This window comes from Ranitomeya imitator, chromosome 4 (assembly GCF_032444005.1).
Source record: "Ranitomeya imitator isolate aRanImi1 chromosome 4, aRanImi1.pri, whole genome shotgun sequence".
In the NCBI taxonomy this organism is placed as follows: domain Eukaryota; kingdom Metazoa; phylum Chordata; class Amphibia; order Anura; family Dendrobatidae; genus Ranitomeya; species Ranitomeya imitator.
Window position 1 is genome coordinate 40,946,380 of NC_091285.1, and position 18,844 is coordinate 40,965,223.

The 18,844-nt window shown below is 47.3% G+C and overlaps 1 long non-coding RNA gene across 1 annotated transcript in view; it reads left to right on the forward strand.

Moving 5' to 3' along the window:
* Positions 1-18,844, forward strand: part of LOC138673933 (uncharacterized) — a 67,144-nt gene that overhangs the window by 25,909 nt on the left and 22,391 nt on the right. The gene's annotated exons all lie outside the window — the stretch shown is intronic.

Consider the following 18,844-nt stretch of genomic DNA (forward strand, 5'->3'; position numbering starts at 1 on the left):
GCATTAATCATATGTTTGTACAAAAAAAAATATTACACTGGCTGCATCACAAACTACTATCCTATAAAGCCTTGCACACTCTCAGTACGGCCAAGTCATTGGTTAACAAGATAAAGGAAATCTGTCACCGGATTTCAAATTGCATACTGTATACATCAGGGGTGTCAAACTGCATTCCTCGAGGGCTGCAAACAGGTCATGTTTTCAGGATTTCCTTGAACTGCACAGGTGATAATTTAATCACCTACACAAATAATGAGATGGTGATTAAATTATCACCTGTGCAGTACAAGGAAATCCTGAAAACATGACCTGTTTGCAGCCCTCGAGGAATGCAGTTTGACACCCCTGGTATACATTGTTAAATAGATCCCTTATACCTGATGAGGCTGGTGTACTTACTTTGATAATCTTTGATTCTTAAAGATTCCCATTGGTTAAAAAGGAGTTAAATGGGTTTTCTAGGCTCACTAGAGTTTTCTGCACATTATGTGACTGCAGACTGCCAAATCGTGGATTCCCTTTTATCCCTAGTGCAAAAGGGTGGTCAAAAGACCATAAGTATGTGACTTCCATAGTTGCCAACTATAATCTCCTCTGCTCCTCTGCTTCTCATAATAGTGCTCCTGGCAACATGGTGACTTAGTGGTTAGAACTGTTGTGTTGCAGCGCCAGGGTCCTATATTTAAATCCTACCAAGGAGAACATGTGCAAGGAAATTTGATGTAATCTCCGGTTTCCCAGTGGTGTAACTAGAGTACCATTGGCTCTGGTGAAAAAAAATTTGTACCTGGGCCCAAATCTTCATGTTGGTCATATGTATGGACATTTGTAGTGTTCTACATCCTAAAAAGACATAAGTGTTCACCCTCCATGTAACAATGTCCCCATCCTGGCACCTTCCTATAACAATCTCCTCCGTCCTGACCCTTTTCTGTAATAATTCCTCTGATCCTAGGCCACTTCCTCATATAATGTCTCCGATCCCGTCCCCTTTCCTGTAACCATGTACCAAATCCTGGTATAAGGTCCCCCATCATGGGCCATTTCCTGGCATAATGTCTCCCATCCTATATGTCCCCCATCCTGGTATAGTGTCCCCAAATCCTGGGCCCCTTCCTGGTATAATGACCCCTGTTATGTTTGCTAATGACAGGTGTTATGAAGGCAATCCAGAAACACAGTGTGCTTAGCGATCAGAGCGCACACAGTGATCTGACAAATACCCAAAAATACAAGAACGAGCTCTGAGACGTGGAAACTCTGTAGACTGCACACCTGATCCTATCCTAAACACAACTAAAAGCGGCTGTGGATTGCGCCTAACAACTACCTAGGCAACTCGGCACAGCCTAAGAAACTAGCTAGCCTGAAGATAGAAAAATAGGCCTGACTTGCCCCAGAGAAATTCCCCAAAGGAAAAGGCAGCCCCCCACATATAATGACTGTGAGTAAGATGAAAAGACAAAACGTAGGGATGAAATAGATTCAGCAAAGTGGGGCCCGATATTCTAGGACAGAGCGAGGACAGTAAAGCGAACTTTGCAGTCTACAAAAAACCCTAAAGCAAAACCACGCAAAGGGGGCAAAAAAAACCCACCGTGCCGAACTAACGGCACGGCGGTACACCCTTTGCGTCTCAGAGCTTCCAGCAAAACAAAAGACAAGCTGGACAGAAAAAAAGCAACAAAAAAAGCAAAAGGCACTTAGCTATACAGAGCAGCAGGTCACAGGAACAATCAGGAGAAGCTCAGATCCAACACTGAAACATTGACAAGGAGCAAGGATAGCAGCATCAGGCGGAGTTAAGTAATGAAGCAGTTAACGAGCTCACCAGAACACCTGAGGGAGGAAGCTCAGAAGCTGCAGTACCACTTGTGACCACAGGAGTGAATTCAGCCACAGAATTCACAACAGTACCCCCCCCTTGAGGAGGGGTCACCGAACCCTCACCAGAGCCCCCAGGCCGACCAGGATGAGCCGCATGAAAGGCACGAACAAGATCGGAAGCATGAACATCAGAGGCAAAAACCCAGGAATTATCTTCCTGAGCATAACCCTTCCATTTAACCAGATACTGGAGTTTCCGTCTAGAAACACGAGAATCCAAAATCTTCTCCACAATATACTCCAATTCCCCCTCCACCAAAACCGGGGCAGGAGGCTCAACAGATGGAACCATAGGTGCCACGTATCTCCGCAACAACGACCTATGGAATACATTATGTATGGAAAAGGAGTCTGGGAGGGTCAAACGAAAAGACACAGGATTGAGAACCTCAGAAATCCTATACGGACCAATAAAACGAGGTTTAAATTTAGGAGAGGAAACCTTCATAGGAATATGACGAGAAGATAACCAAACCAGATCCCCAACACGAAGTCGGGGACCCACACGGCGTCTGCGATTAGCGAAAAGTTGAGCTTTCTCCTGGGACAAGATCAAATTGTCCACTACCTGAGTCCAGATCTGCTGCAACCTATCCACCACAGAATCCACACCAGGACAGTCCGAAGACTCAACCTGTCCTGAAGAGAAACGAGGATGGAACCCAGAATTGCAAAAAAATGGAGAAACCAAGGTAGCCGAGCTGGCCCGATTATTATGGGCGAACTCAGCCAACGGCAAAAAGGACACCCAATCATCCTGGTCTGCAGAAACAAAACATCTCAGATATGTTTCCAAGGTCTGATTGGTTCGTTCGGTCTGGCCATTAGTCTGAGGATGGAAAGCCGAGGAAAAGGATAGGTCAATGCCCATCCTACCACAAAAGGCTCGCCAAAACCTTGAAACAAACTGGGAACCTCTGTCAGAAACAATATTCTCAGGAATGCCATGCAACCGAACCACATGCTGAAAGAACAAAGGTACCAAATCAGAGGAGGAAGGCAATTTAGCCAAGGGCACCAGATGGACCATTTTAGAAAAGCGATCACAGACCACCCAAATGACTGACATCTTTTGAGAAACGGGAAGGTCAGAAATGAAATCCATCGAATGACCACGGTGAGTCATTGGACGTGGTATATCTCGATTTTTCCAAAGCGTTTGATACCGTGCCGCACAAGAGGTTGGTACACAAAATGAGAATGCTTGGTCTGGGGGAAATTGTGTGTAAATGGGTTAGTAACTGGCTTAGTGATAGAAAGCAGAGGGTGGTTATAAATGGTATAGTCTCTAACTGGGTCGCTGTGACCAGTGGGGTACCGCAGGGGTCAGTATTGGGACCTGTTCTCTTCAACATATTCATTAATGATCTGGTAGAAGGTTTACACAGTAAAATATCGATATTTGCAGATGATACAAAACTATGTAAAGCAGTTAATACAAGAGAAGATAGTATTCTGCTACAGATGGATCTGGATAAGTTGGAAACTTGGGCTGAAAGGTGGCAGATGAGGTTTAACAATGATAAATGTAAGGTTATACACATGGGAAGAAGGAATCAATGTCACCATTACACACTGAATGGGAAACCACTGGGTAAATCTGACAGGGAGAAGGACTTGGGGATCCTAGTTAATGATAAACTTACCTGGAGCATCCAGTGCCAGGCAGCAGCTGCCAAGGCAAACAGGATCATGGGGTGCATTAAAAGAGGTCTGGATACACATGATGAGAGCATTATACTGCCTCTGTACAAATCCCTAGTTAGACCGCACATGGAGTACTGTGTTCAGTTTTGGGCACCGGTGCTCAGGAAGGATATAATGGAACTAGAGAGAGTACAAAGGAGGGCAACAAAATTAATAAAGGGGATGGGAGAACTACAATACCCAGATAGATTAGCGAAATTAGGATTATTTAGTCTAGAAAAAAGACGACTGAGGGGCGATCTAATAACCATGTATAAGTATATAAGGGGACAATACAAATATCTCGCTGAGGATCTGTTTATACCAAGGAAGGTGACGGGCACAAGGGGGCATTCTTTGCGTCTGGAGGAGAGAAGGTTTTTCCACCAACATAGAAGAGGATTCTTTACTGTTAGGGCAGTGAGAATCTGGAATTGCTTGCCTGAGGAGGTGGTGATGGCGAACTCAGTCGAGGGGTTCAAGAGAGGCCTGGATGTCTTCCTGGAGCAGAACAATATTGTATCATACAATTATTAGGTTCTGTAGAAGGATGTAGATCTGGGGATTTATTATGATGGAATATAGGCTGAACTGGATGGACAAATGTCTTTTTTCGGCCTTACTAACTATGTTACTATGTTACTATGAAATATGTGTCCAAGGCCTCTTTGGGACCGGCAAGGGCAAAAGCAACCCACTGGCACGAGAACAGCAGGGCTTAGCCCTAGCACAAATCCCACAGGACTGCACAAAAGTACGTACATCCCGTGACAGAGATGGCCACCAGAAGGATCTAGCCACTAACTCTCTGGTACCAAAGATTCCAGGATGACCAGCCAACACCGAACAATGAAGTTCAGAGATAAGTTTATTAGTCCACCTATCAGGGACGAACAGTTTCTCTGCTGGACAACGATCAGGTTTATTCGCCTGAAATTTTTGCAGCACCCGCCGCAAATCAGGGGAGATGGCAGACACAATGACTCCTTCCTTGAGGATACCCGCTGGCTCAGATAAACCCGGAGAGTCGGCCACAAAACTCCTAGACAGAGCATCCGCCTTCACATTTTTAGAGCCCGGAAGGTACGAAATCACAAAGTCGAAGCGGGCAAAAAATAACGACCAACGGGCCTGTCTAGGATTCAAGCGCTTGGCAGACTCGAGATAAGTCAAGTTCTTATGATCAGTCAATACCACCACGCGATGCTTAAGCTCCTTCAAGCCAATGACGCCACTCCTCGAATGCCCACTTCATGGCCAGCAACTCTCGATTGCCCACATCATAATTACGCTCAGCGGGCGAAAACTTCCTGGAAAAGAAAGCACATGGTTTCATCACTGAACAATCAGAACGTCTCTGTGACAAAACCGCCCCTGCTCCAATCTCAGAAGCATCAACCTCGACCTGGAAAGGAAGAGAAACATCTGGCTGACACAACACAGGGGCAGAACAAAAACGACGCTTCAACTCCTGAAAAGCTTCCACAGCAGCAGAAGACCAATTAACCAAATCAGCACCCTTCTTGGTCAAATCGGTCAATGGTTTGGCAATGCTAGAAAAATTACAGATGAAGCGACGATAAAAATTAGCAAAGCCCAGGAACTTTTGCAGACTTTTCAGAGATGTCGGCTGAATCCAATCCTGGATGGCTTGGACCTTAACTGGATCCATCTCGATAGTAGAAGGGGTAAAGATGAACCCCAAAAATGAAACTTTCTGCACACCGAAGAGACACTTTGATCCCTTCACAAACAAAGAGTTAGCACGCAGGACCTGAAAAACCATTCTGACCTGCTTCACATGAGACTCCCAATCATCTGAGAAGATCAAAATGTCATCCAAGTAAACAATCAGGAATTTATCCAGATACTCACGGAAGATGTCATGCATAAAAGACTGAAACACAGATGGAGCATTGGCAAGTCCGAACGGCATCACTAGATACTCAAAATGACCCTCGGGCGTATTGAATGCAGTTTTCCATTCATCTCCTTGCCTGATTCTCACCAGATTATACGCACCACGAAGATCTATCTTAGTGAACCAACTAGCCCCCTTAATCCGAGCAAACAAGTCAGATAACAATGGCAAGGGATACTGAAATTTAACAGTGATCTTATTAAGAAGGCGGTAATCAATACACGATCTCAGCGAACCATCCTTCTTGGCTACAAAGAAGAACCCTGCTCCCAATGGTGATGACGATGGGCGAATATGTCCCTTCTCCAGGGATTCCTTCACATAACTGCGCATAGCGGCGTGTTCGGGCACGGATAAATTAAATAATCGACCTTTAAGGAATTTACTACCAGGAATCAAATTGATAGCACAATCACAATCCCTATGCGGAGGTAGAGCATCGGACTTGGGCTCTTCAAATACATCCTGATAATCAGACAAGAACTCTGGGACCTCAGAAGGGGTGGATGACGAAATCGACAAAAATGGAACATCACCATGTACCCCCTGACAACCCCAGCTGGATACCGACATGGAATTCCAATCCAATACTGGATTATGGATTTGTAGCCATGGCAACCCCAACACGACCACATCATGCAGATTATGCAACACCAGAAAGCGAATAACTTCCTGATGTGCAGGAGCCATGCACATGGTCAGCTGGGCCCAGTATTGAGGTTTATTCTTGGCCAAAGGTGTAGCATCAATTCCTCTCAATGGAATAGGACACCGCAAAGGCTCCAAGAAAAACCCACAACGTTTAGCATAATCCAAATCCATCAGATTCAGGGCAGCGCCCGAATCCACAAACGCCATGACAGAAAACGACGACAAAGAGCATATCAAGGTAATGGACAGAAGGAATTTGGACTGTACAGTACCAATGACGGCAGACCTAGCGGACCGCTTAGTGCGCTTAGGACAATCAGAAATAGCATGAGTGGAATCACCACAGTAGAAACACAGACCATTCAGACGTCTGTATTCCTGCCGTTCAACTCTAGTCATAGTCCTATCGCACTGCATAGGCTCAGGTTTAACCTCAGGCAGTACCGCCAAATGGTGCACAGATTTACGCTCGCGCAAGCGTCGACCGATCTGAATGGCCAAAGACAAAGACTCACTCAAACCAGCAGGCATAGGAAATCCCACCATGACATCCTTAAGAGCCTCAGAGAGACCCTTTCTGAACAAAGCTGCCAGCGCAGATTCATTCCACTGAGTGAGTACTGACCATTTCCTAAATTTCTGACAATATACTTCTATATCATCCTGACCCTGGCACAAAGCCAGCAAATTTTTCTCAGCCTGATCCACTGAATTAGGCTCATCGTACAGCAATCCGAGCGCCAGGAAAAACGCATCGACACTACTCAATGCAGGGTCTCCTGGCGCAAGAGAAAATGCCCAGTCTTGAGGGTCGCCGCGCAAAAAAGAAATAATAATCAAAACCTGTTGAATAGGATTACCAGAAGAATGAGGTTTCAAGGCCAGAAATAGCTTACAATTATTTTTGAAACTTAGAAACTTAGTTCTATCTCCAAAAAACAAATCAGGAATAGGAATTCTTGGTTCTAACATAGATTTCTGATCAATAGTATCTTGAATTTTTTGTACATTTATAACGAGATTATCCATTGAAGAGCACAGACCCTGAATATCCATGTCCACACCTGTGTCCAGAATCACCCAAATGTCTAGGGGAAAAAAAAAAGTGAACACAGAGCAGAAAAAAAAAAAAAAATGATGTCAGAACTTTTTCTTTCCCTCTATTGAAAATCATTAGTTTGGCTCCTTGTACTGTTATGTTTGCTAATGACAGGTGTTATGAAGGCAATCCAGAAACACAGTGTGCTTAGCGATCAGAGCGCACACAGTGATCTGACAAATACCCAAAAATACAAGAACGAGCTCTGAGACGTGTAAACTCTGTAGACTGCACACCTGATCCTATCCTAAACACAACTAAAAGCGGCTGTGGATTGCGCCTAACAACTACCTAAGCAACTCGGCACAGCCTAAGAAACTAGCTAGCCTGAAGATAGAAAAATAGGCCTGACTTGCCCCAGAGAAATTCCCCAAAGGAAAAGGCAGCCCCCCACATATAATGACTGTGAGTAAGATGAAAAGACAAAACGTAGGGATGAAATAGATTCAGCAAAGTGGGGCCCGATATTCTAGGACAGAGCGAGGACAGTAAAGCGAACTTTGCAGTCTACAAAAAACCCTAAAGCAAAACCACGCAAAGGGGGCAAAAAAAAACCACCGTGCCGAACTAACGGCACGGCGGTACACCCTTTGCGTCTCAGAGCTTCCAGCAAAACAAAAGACAAGCTGGACAGAAAAAAAGCAACAAAAAAAGCAAAAGGCACTTAGCTATACAGAGCAGCAGGTCACAGGAACAATCAGGAGAAGCTCAGATCCAACACTGAAACATTGACAAGGAGCAAGGATAGCAGCATCAGGCGGAGTTAAGTAATGAAGCAGTTAACGAGCTCACCAGAACACCTCAGGGAGGAAGCTCAGAAGCTGCAGTACCACTTGTGACCACAGGAGTGAATTCAGCCACAGAATTCACAACAGACCCCCATCCTTTGACTCATACTGATATTATGACCCCGATCCTGGGCCCCTTCCTGGTATAATGTCCTCCATCCTGGGAACTTTTCTGGTATTCCCTTAGACACACATTCAGCTAGCACTGGAGGGCCCCTCTCCCGCAAGGGCCCGGTCACACCCTGCTCTATGACCGTGATCGTTATGCCCCTGTGGTTTCCTCCCACGCTCCAAAGACATTCCATAAGGAATTTAGATTGTAAGCCTTAATTGTGACAGTGATGATGTGAGTAAAGCACTGTGGAATTAATGGCGCTATATGTGGGAGTAAAATAAATCTGTCATGTAACCAACCGTGAAAACTGCATGCTTGTGGTCATGTCTCCACCCACTTGTGCTGGAGACAGGTGAAGTCCTGACAGTATGTACGTTGTAAACTTTCATGATTTGGCAGTCTGCAGTGACTGCAAAAAATTTCTGTAGACCCTGGAAAAAAAAAATTTAATTTCGAGGATTTAGCAACATGGAGGTTGCTTAGGTAAGTAAAAGGCTGCTCCAGGACAGACATCTATACATATAATCGCCAGTTAAGACTTCCGGCCGCTTTCCCCGAATCCCATAAGGCACTGCGGCAGTGTCACTTGTGCAGTCGCAGTTCGTGACACTATGCAGTGACATATGAGTCGTCTGCCAGGGCCGTGGGGTACTCAGTACCGATACTTAAAGGGAATGTCACGGTGGCTGCGACCCGGTCCGTGGCCCTGGGCGCCCAAATAAAGGGGAAAGTCTTTAAGGGGCTTTATGAATAAAGTTTGTGCTAGTGACGCCATGTGGTATTCAGTCATTGGGACGGACGCTGCTTAAAGGGGTCCACCGGAATGATGTTATGGCAGCTAGATGGTATAACTTCCCACAGGTGAAGTAGGTCCCCAGGGCTCCCGGTGTGTAGATGAGGATGGTGAGTGGTGCAATAAAGAACGGAGGACACAGGTTTGCAGTCTCTTTACCTGGCTTACTATAGGCTTCAGGTATCCACAGTCCAGGGCACCAGATCACAGGTACAGGCAGGGTCCGGACGGCTTGGAAGCAAGTTCAGAGTCCCCTCTACCAGGTGGAGATGAAAGCCTTCCTCATAGCGCGGTGGTGTTGTAGTCCCTTACTGCCTATGGCTTCCAGTAAGGTCCTCACAGCTCCTCTCTGTCCTCCATAAAGGTGGGACACAAACCCGTATGACAGGTGGCTCGAGTCTTTTCACAGGGTCTCTATCATGACCTGGGCTCTATGTGCCACTGTGGGTACTAGGGCGGACAGGTTACATGTAGTTCAGCTGTCCTGCCGGTTTCTGCTCTGCCTCTTAGAGTCCGACACAACCTCGGTCTTCCGGCTACCGGATTCTGCGCTCTCCAGGGAGGTAGCCAATTCGTTGCTATGCTCCCCTGGTGACACTCTCCTGTGCCTTTCTCTCCTGCATGCTCTCTACAAACTGTTCTTTCCTTTCTTAATTCTCTTTTCCCAGGAGCTGCAGCAACTGCTCTCTTCTCTGTCCTCTGACAGACTTCCCTCTCTACTGATCACCCTGTACCGACTGGCTACTTTCCCTCCAAACCAGAATATATCAGTAGGGAAGCTCCCCTGAAAACCAGGTTCAGAGCTCCCCCTTCTGGCCTGGAGTGTGAACATGTTGTGTGCTTTGAGGTTACCCGATAGAAGACATCTTCCCTTGTTTCCAAGCGTGATATCACACTCCCCATGAGGAAAGCAATGACACTGTAACAACCAGGACCCTGGGGTGTTACACATACACTATGCAGTGACATACATGTCTTCGCTATTCCCACGCAGGTGCAGTAACAGGCGTCGTTACTACACATGCACGGGAATAGCGATGACATGTATGTCACTTGCGCCTACACAAGTGACATTCATGTCACCGCTATTTCCGCGCATGTGCAGTAACAGCCACAACTGCACGCTCTACCCGCTCTACCCGTGCATAATGTCGCGGCTGTTACTGCGCCTGCATGAGGAATAGCAGTGACATTTCAACACTCTCCCGATGCGATAGCATCGGGCCTATATTTAGTAGGCTATAAGTTAGACTAGGTGTGGACACACCTTTGGTGCAATTTCTCTAGGCGTATAGGGACCCATAAGATAAGGGTGTCTACTTCTATAAATGACCCATATACTGTTCTAGCACACTGTTATGTCTTTGTACACCTGCATCAGTGTTTGTGACTGTAGTCGGGTCTCTTCCCCCTTCCCCATTCATAAGTCCATTATAAGCCCTATTTACTCCTATCCCAATTCCCCCATCCCTTCATTGTCCTCTTCCCCACCTCCTTCATTGTCATCTCCCCCACCCCATCATTGTCCTCTCCCCAACCCCATTTTTGTCCTCTCCCCATATTCATCATTGTCCTCTTCCCCACCCCCATCATTGTCCTCTCCCAACCCATCATTGTTCTCTTCACCACATCCATCATTGTCCTCTCTCCATCCCCATTAGTCCTCTCCCCCACATTCATCATTGTCCTCTTCCCCACCCCCATCATTATCCTCTTCCCCACCCTATCATTGTCCTCTGACCCCACCCCACTCACTGTCCTCTCCACCACATCCATCATTGTCCGCTCCTAATCCCCATTATTGTCCTCTCCCCCACATTCATCATTGTCCTCTTTCCCACCCCATCATTGTCCTCATTCCCACCCCATCATTGTCCTCTTACTCACTCTCATCATTGTCCCCTCCCCCACCCCACTAACTGTCCTCTCCTCCACCCTATTATTCTTCTCCCCAACCACACCTCAATGTCCTCTGCACCATCCCATCATTGTTCTCCCCCACCACACCTGTGTCCACCAGCCCAATCATTGTTCTCCACCATCCTCATCATTGTTCTCCCTCACCCTCATCATTGTTCTCCCTCACCACACCTGTGCTCTCTCCCACCACACCTTAGTGTCATCCCCCCATCACACCTTAGTGTCCTTTCCACCACCCCATCATTGTTCTCCCTCTTCACACCTGTTTCCGCTCCCTCACCACACCTGTGTCCAATCCATCAGCCCAATCATTGTTTTCCCCCACCCTCATCGTTGTCCCCCACCATCATCATTGTTCTCCCCCAACACACCTGTCCTCTCTCCCATCACACTTTAGTTTAGTGTCATCTCCCCACCACACCTCAGTGTCCTCTCCACCACCCATCATTGTTCTCCCTCTCCACACCTGTGTCCTCTCCCCACCACACCTCAGTGTCCTCTCCAGCAGCCCCATCATTGTTGTCCCTATCATCATCATGGTTGTCCCCCCCTCATAATTGTTCTCCCCACCACACCTGTCCTCTCCCACCACACCTCAGTGTCCTCTCCACCAGCCCCATCATTGTTCTCTTCCACCCTCATTAATGTTGTCCCCAACACAACTCAGGGTCCTCTCCCCCAGCCCCATCATTCTTCTCCCCCATCACCTCTCAATGTCCTCTCCTTAGTGTATTATTTAAAAAAAACCAAAAAAAAAAACACATCACCACTTACCTCTCCATTCGTTCCCCAGCAGCATCGTCGTCACTGACAGCTTTCTCTCTCTGACACAGGCGCACGCTACTTGCTGATGCCATCAATCCTGTGTTAGGAAGAAAGTGTTGGGCAGGAAGCAAAGGACGGATCCCTGCAGCTCCACTGCCATTTTCTCCTGTAGATAGTGGAGCTACAGTGATCGCTCACTGCTCACCGCAAATGAGGACAATCTGGTCATAGGCTCAAGAGACCCTTGCACTCTAAAGGTACCTTCACACTCAGCGACGCTGCAGCGATACCGACAATGATGTCGATCGCTGCAGCGTCGCTGTTTGGTCGCTGGAGAGCTGTCACACAGACAGCTCTCCAGCGACCAACGATCCCGAGGTCCCCGGTAACCAGGGTAAACATCGGGTTACTAAGCGCGGGGCCGCGCTTAGTAACCCAATGTTTACCCTGGTTACCAGCGTAAAAGTAAAAAAAAAAACACTACATACTTACCTACCGCTGTCTGTCCCCGGCGCTCAGCTTCTCTGCACTCCTCCTGCACTGGCTGTGAGCACAGCGGCCGGAAAGCAGAGCGGTGACGTCACCGCTGTGCTTTCCGGCTGACCGACACTCACAGCCAGTGCAGGAGGAGTGCAGAGAAGCAGAGCGCTGGGGACAGACAGCGGTAGGTAAGTATGTAGTGTTTTTTTTTTTACTTTTACGCTGGTAACCAGGGTAAACATTGGGTTACTAAGCGCGGCCCTGCGCTTAGTAACCCGATGTTTACCCTGGTTACCAGTGAAGACATCGCTGGATCGGTGTCACACACGCCGATCCAGCGATGTCTGCAGGGAGTCCAACGACGAAATAAAGTTCTGGACTTTCCTCAGCGACCAACGATCTCCCAGCAGGGGCCTGATCGTTGGTCGCTGTCACACAGAACGATTTCCTTAATGATATCATTGCTACGTCACAAAAAGCATGTGTGAAGGTACCTTAAGAAACAGGCCAGATTGCTCTCAGTACTAGCTGCCCTGCAAGGTTCTCCACCACCTCTGGGCCCAGGTGCAGCTGCATCGGCTGCACCAGCGGTATGTCCGTCCGTGTATATGGACCATGGGGTACTCGGTACCGGGTCCTGCGGTTCACAGGGGGATGTCACGGTGGCTGACCCAGCCCGTGGCCCTGGGACGTCCATGTAAAAGGGAAAGGTCTTAAAGGGGAATGTTCGTGATGCCACCTGTGGTATTCGGTCAGGGTGACCGACGCTGATTTAAGAGGTCCACTGGGGTGATGTTATGGCTAGGGTTGAGCGAAACGGGTCGTTCATTTTCAAAAGTCGCCGACTTTTGGCAAAGTCGGGTTTCATGAAACCCGATCCGACCCCTGTGCGGGGTCGGCCATGCGGTACACGACTTTCGCGCCAAAGTCGCGTTTCAATGACGCGAAAAGCGCCATTTCTCAGCCAATGAAGGTAAACGCAGAGTGTGGGCAGCGTGATGACATAGGTCCTGGTCCCCACCATCTTAGAGAAGGGCATTGCAGTGATTGGCTTGCTGTCTGCGGCGTCACAGGGGCTATAAAGGGGCGCTCCCGCCGACCGCCATGTTACTGCTGCTGATCTGAGCTTAGGGAGAGGTTGCTGCCGCTTCGTCAGAAGCAGGGATAGCGTTAGGCAGGGTCCATTAACCACCAAACCGCTTGTGCTGTAGCGATTTCCACTGCCCAACACCACCTTCGGTGAGCAGGGACAGTGGAAGCTACATTTTTTTTTTTTTTTCCCCCTCAGCGCTGTAGCTCATTGGGCTGCCCTAGAAGGCTCCCTGATAGCTGCATTGCTGTGTGTACGCCGCTGTGCAAACCAACTGCTTTTTTCAAAGCACAAATCCTCTTGTTCCTTCCTTTCTGCACAGCTATCTTTTTGGTTTGTACACACTTTTTATTTAATTTGTGCATCAGTCCACTCCTTATTGCTGCCTGCCATACCTGGCTGAGATTACTGCAGGGAGATAGTAATTGAAGGACACTCCCTTTTTTTTTTTTTTTGTGGGAGATTAAGATTGACATTTCTGCTAGAGTGCCATCCCTGTCTGTGTCATCTCTCACTCAGTGGACCATAGAAAGCCTATTTATTTTTTTGCTTGATTTGGGTTATAAAATCTACCTGAAAAAATCACTACATCAATCAGTGGGAGAAAAATATTGGCCTCAGGGCTTGTGTGCCACTCCTGACTCCTGTGTGCATCATCACTCACTCAGTGGGCCATAGAAAGCCCTTTTTTTTTTTTTTGCTTTATTTGGGTTCTAAATTCTACCTGAAAAAATCAATAAATCAATCAGTGGGAGATTAATATTGGCCTTTGGGCTTGTGTGCCAGTCCTAAGCGTGCCATCTCTCTCTCTCAGATAGTGGGCCATAGAAAGCCTATTTATTTTATTTTTTTTTTATTGGGTTTATAAATTTTCCCTGGAAAAAAAAAAAAAAAGTGGGAGATTAATATTGGCCTCTGGGCTTGTGTGCCAGTCCTGAGCGTGCCATCTCTCTCACAAATAGTGGGCCATAGAAAGTCTATTTATTTATTTTTTTTTGGTTTTATAAATTCTCCCTTAAAAAAAAAGGGAGATTAATATTGGCCTTTGGGCTTGTGTGCCAGTCCTAAGCGTGCCATCTCTCTCTGTCTGTCAGATAGTGGGCCATAGAAAGCCTATTTATTATTTTTTTTATTGGGTTTATACATTTTCCCTGGAACAAAAAAAAAAAGTGGGAGATAAATATTGGCCTCTGGGCTTGTGTGCCACTCCTGACTCCTGTGTGCGTCATCTCTCACTCAGTGGGCCATAGAAAGCCTTTCTTTGTTTTATTTGTTTTCTAAATTCTCCCTGAAAAAATAATTTTATTTTCTTTGGTTTCTAAATTCTTCCTGAAAAAATCATTTTATTCTATTTTTTTTTTCCTAAAGTCTCCCTGAAAAAAAAAAAAAAAAAACAAATCAGTGGGAGATTAATATTGCCCTTTCTGCTTGTGTGCCAGTCTTGACTCCTGGGTGTGCCATCTCTCTCTCTCTCTCCAATTGTGGGCCATAGAAAGCCTATTATTTTTTTAGCTTGATTTGGGTTCCAAAATCTACCTGAAAAAATCACTACATCAATCAGTGGGAGATAAATATTGGCCTCTGGGCTTGTGTGCCACTCCTGACTCCTGTGTGCGTCATCTCTCACTCAGTGGGCCATAGAAAGCCTTTTTTTGTTTTATTTGTTTTCTAAATTCTCCCTGAAAAAATCATTTTATTTTATTTGGTTTCTAAATTCTTCCTGAAAAAATCATTTTATTCTATTATTTTTTTTTTCCTAAAGTCTCCCTTAAAAAAAAAAAAAAATCAAATCAGTGGGAGATTAATATTTACATTTGTGCTTCAGTGACAGTCCTGCGTGTGTGGCATCTCTCTCATTTGTTGCCACCAACAACAGAGTGTGTAACATTGTGCCTGATTTTCGTTGTGGTCTCACTCACCTGTAAAGGGGTAGCTAAATCATACTGAAGTTATAGCTCACCGTGTAATTTGTGTGACAGCAACAAATACCGTTAGTTTGTTTACGTTTTTAAAACAATGAGGAAGTATGGTGGAAGAGGTCGTGGCCGGGGGCGTTCATTGTCAGCTGGTAATGAGGGTAGTGGTAGTGGTGGAGCATCAGCTGGTCGTGGGAAAAAAAATATTGCACCTAAGTCTGGAGCTGTGGAGCCAGGTTCGTCGTCTGGCTACACAAGGCCTCGAACGCTCCCTTTTCTGGGAGTAGGAAAACCGCTTTTAAAGCCGGAGCAGCAAGAGCAAGTTTTGGCTTATCTTGCTGACTCAGCCTCTAGCTCTTTTGCCTCCTCTCGTGAAACTGGTAAATGTCAAAGCAGCGCGTCGTTAGTGGATGTTCACGGTCAGGGACAAGTCGCTTCCTTGTCCTCTTCAGCAAAAACAACAACAGAGAAGAATGCAGCAGGCGACACAACGGGTTACTCCATGGAGCTCTTTACACATACCGTCCCTGGCTTAGAAAGTGAAGCAGTTAACAGTCCATGCCCATTACAAGTTGAATCTGACATGGAGTGCACTGATGCACAGCCACAGCCAGACTACTATGCTGGTCCTTTGACTCAGACCACAACATTGCCCTCACAGGGTGCTGATCAAGAATCAGACCCTGATGAGACTATGTTGCCCCATCACGAACGCTATACCACCGACCGACACGGTGACACAGACGAAGTTGCACACGAGCTACAAGAAGAGGTAATAGATGACCCAGTTCTTGACCCCGATTGGCAGCCATTGGGGGAACAGGGTGCAGGCGGCAGCAGTCCTGAAGTGGAGGAGGAGGGGCCGCAGCAGGCATCAACATCGCAACAGGTTCCATCTGCCGGGCCCGTATCTTGCCCAAAACGCGTGGCAAAGCCAAAACCTGTTGGAGGACAGCGTGGCCATCCGGTTAAAGCTCAGTCTGCAATGCCTGAAAAGGTATCCGATGCTAGAAAGAGTGCAGTCTGGCATTTTTTTAAACAACATCCAATTGATCAGCGCAAAGTCATCTGTCAAAAATGTTCAACTACCTTAAGCAGAGGACAGAATCTGAAAAGTCTCAATGCAAGTTGCATGCATAGACATTTAACCACCATGCATTTGCAAGCCTGGACTAACTACCAAACGTCCCTTAAGGTTGTAGCACCCTCGGCCAATGAAGCTAGTCAGCAACGCAACATCCCTTCCGGCAGTGTAGGGCCACCATTTTCCGCACCACCTGCAGTATCTGTGCAGGTTTCTTTGCCAGGCCAAAGCAGTCAGGGTCAGGGAATCACCAGTTTCGTAGTAGGAAACACTGCATCTAGGGCACCGGTGGCAACAATACCATCTCCCACCGTCTCTCAGTCTGCCATGTCCACCGGCACCCCCGCTAGTTCCACGATCTCCAGCTCTCCAGTCCAGCTCACCCTACATGAGACTATGGTTAGAAAAAGGAAGTACTTAGCCTCGCATCCGCGTACACAGGGTTTGAACGCACACATAGCTAGACTAATCTCGTTAGAGATGATGCCCTACCGGTTAGTTGAAAGCGAAGCTTTCAAAGCCCTGATGGACTACGCTGTACCACGCTACGAGCTACCCAGTCGACACTTTTTTTCCAGAAAAGCCATCCCAGCCCTCCACCAGCATGTTAAAGAGCGCATCGTCCATGCACTCAGGCAATCTGTGAGCACAAAGGTGCACCTGACAACAGATGCATGGACCAGTAGGCATGGCCAGGGACGTTACGTGTCCATCACGGCACACTGGGTAAATGTGGTGGATGCAGGGTCCACAGGGGACAGCAAGTTTGGGACAGTTCTGCCTAGCCCACGGTCTAGGAAACAATTGGCTGTAGCCGTTCGCACCCCCTCCTCCTCCTCTTCGTCCTCCTGCAGAAGCGAGAGCTCGTCCACAGACCGCAGTCGCACAACCACTCCATCCGCAGCTGCCACTGTTGCACACCAGGTCTCCCATTGTGGGGCAGCTACTGGCAAACGTCAGCAGGCTGTATTGGCTATGAAGTGTTTGGGCGACAACAGACACACCGCGGAAGTTCTGTCCGAGTTCTTGCAGAAAGAAACGCAGTCGTGGCTGGGCACTGTAGATCTTGAGGCAGGCAAGGTAGTGAGTGATAACGGAAGGAATTTCATGGCTGCCATCTCCCTTTCCCAACTGAAACACATTCCTTGCCTGGCTCACACCTTAAACCTGGTGGTGCAGTGCTTCCTGAAAAGTTATCCGGGGTTATCCGACCTGCTCCTCAAAGTGCGTGGACTTTGCTCACATATCCGCCGTTCGCCCGTACACTCCAGCCGTATGCAGACCTATCAGCGTTCTTTGAACCTTCCCCAGCATCGCCTAATCATAGACGTTGCAACAAGGTGGAACTCAACACTGCACATGCTTCAGAGACTGTGTGAACAGAGGCGGGCTGTTATGTTTTTGTGGGAGGATACACATACACGGGCAGGCAGTAGGATGGCAGACATGGAGTTGTCAGGTGTGCAGTGGTCGAAGATTCAAGACATGTGTCAAGTCCTTCAGTGTTTTGAGGAATGCACACGGCTGGTTAGTGCAGACAACGCCATAATAAGCATGAGCATCCCCCTAATGCGTCTGCTGATGCAAAGTTTGACGCACATAAAGGATCAGGCGTCTGCAGCTGAGGAAGAGGAAAGCCTTGATGACAGTCAGCCATTGTCTGGCCAGGGCAGTGTACAGGACGAGGTAGCGGGCGAAGAGGAGGAGGAGGACGAGGAGGATGATGGGGATGATTATATTTTTAATGAGGAAGCTTTTCCGGGGCCACTGGAAATTGGTGGCGCGGCAAGGCCGGGTTCTGGTTTTTTGAGGGACACAAGTGACGTGGATTTGCCTGAAACTGCCCCTCAACCAAGCACAACCGCAGATTTGAGAACTGGAACTTTGGCCCACATGGCGGATTATGCCTTATGTATCCTCAAAAGGGACACACGCATAACTAAAATGATGAATGATGACGATTACTGGTTGGCCTGCCTCCTTGATCCTCGCTATAAAGGCAAATTGCAAAATATAATGCCACATGAGAACTTGGAACTAATATTAGCAACCAAACAATCAACTCTTGTTGACCGTTTGCTTCTGGCATTCCCTGCACACAGCGCCCGTGATCGTTCTCACACGAGCTGCAGGGGCCAGCAGACCAGAGGAGTTAGAGGGGCAGAAATCAGAAGTGGCGTTGGCCAGAGGGGTTTTCTGACCAGGTTGTGGAGTGATTTTGCTATGACCGCAGACAGGACAGGTACTGCAGCATCAATTCAAAGTGACAGGAGACAACATTTGTCCAGTATGGTTACAAACTATTTTTCATCCCTTATCGATGTTCTCCCTCAACCGTCATTCCCATTTGATTACTGGGCATCAAAATTAGACACCTGGCCAGAATTGGCAGAATATGCATTGCAGGAGCTTGCTTGCCCGGCAGCTAGTGTCCTATCAGAAAGAGTATTCAGTGCTGCAGGTTCAATACTAACAGAAAAAAGGACTCGTCTGGCTACCCAAAATGTAGATGATCTAACCTTCATTAAAATGAACCACAACTGGATTTCGAAATCTTTTGCCCCACCTTGCCCGGCTGACACCTAGCTTTCCTATGAAAAGGTCTTGCCTGTGGACTATTCTGAATGCCTTTTCCAATCTCGTAAT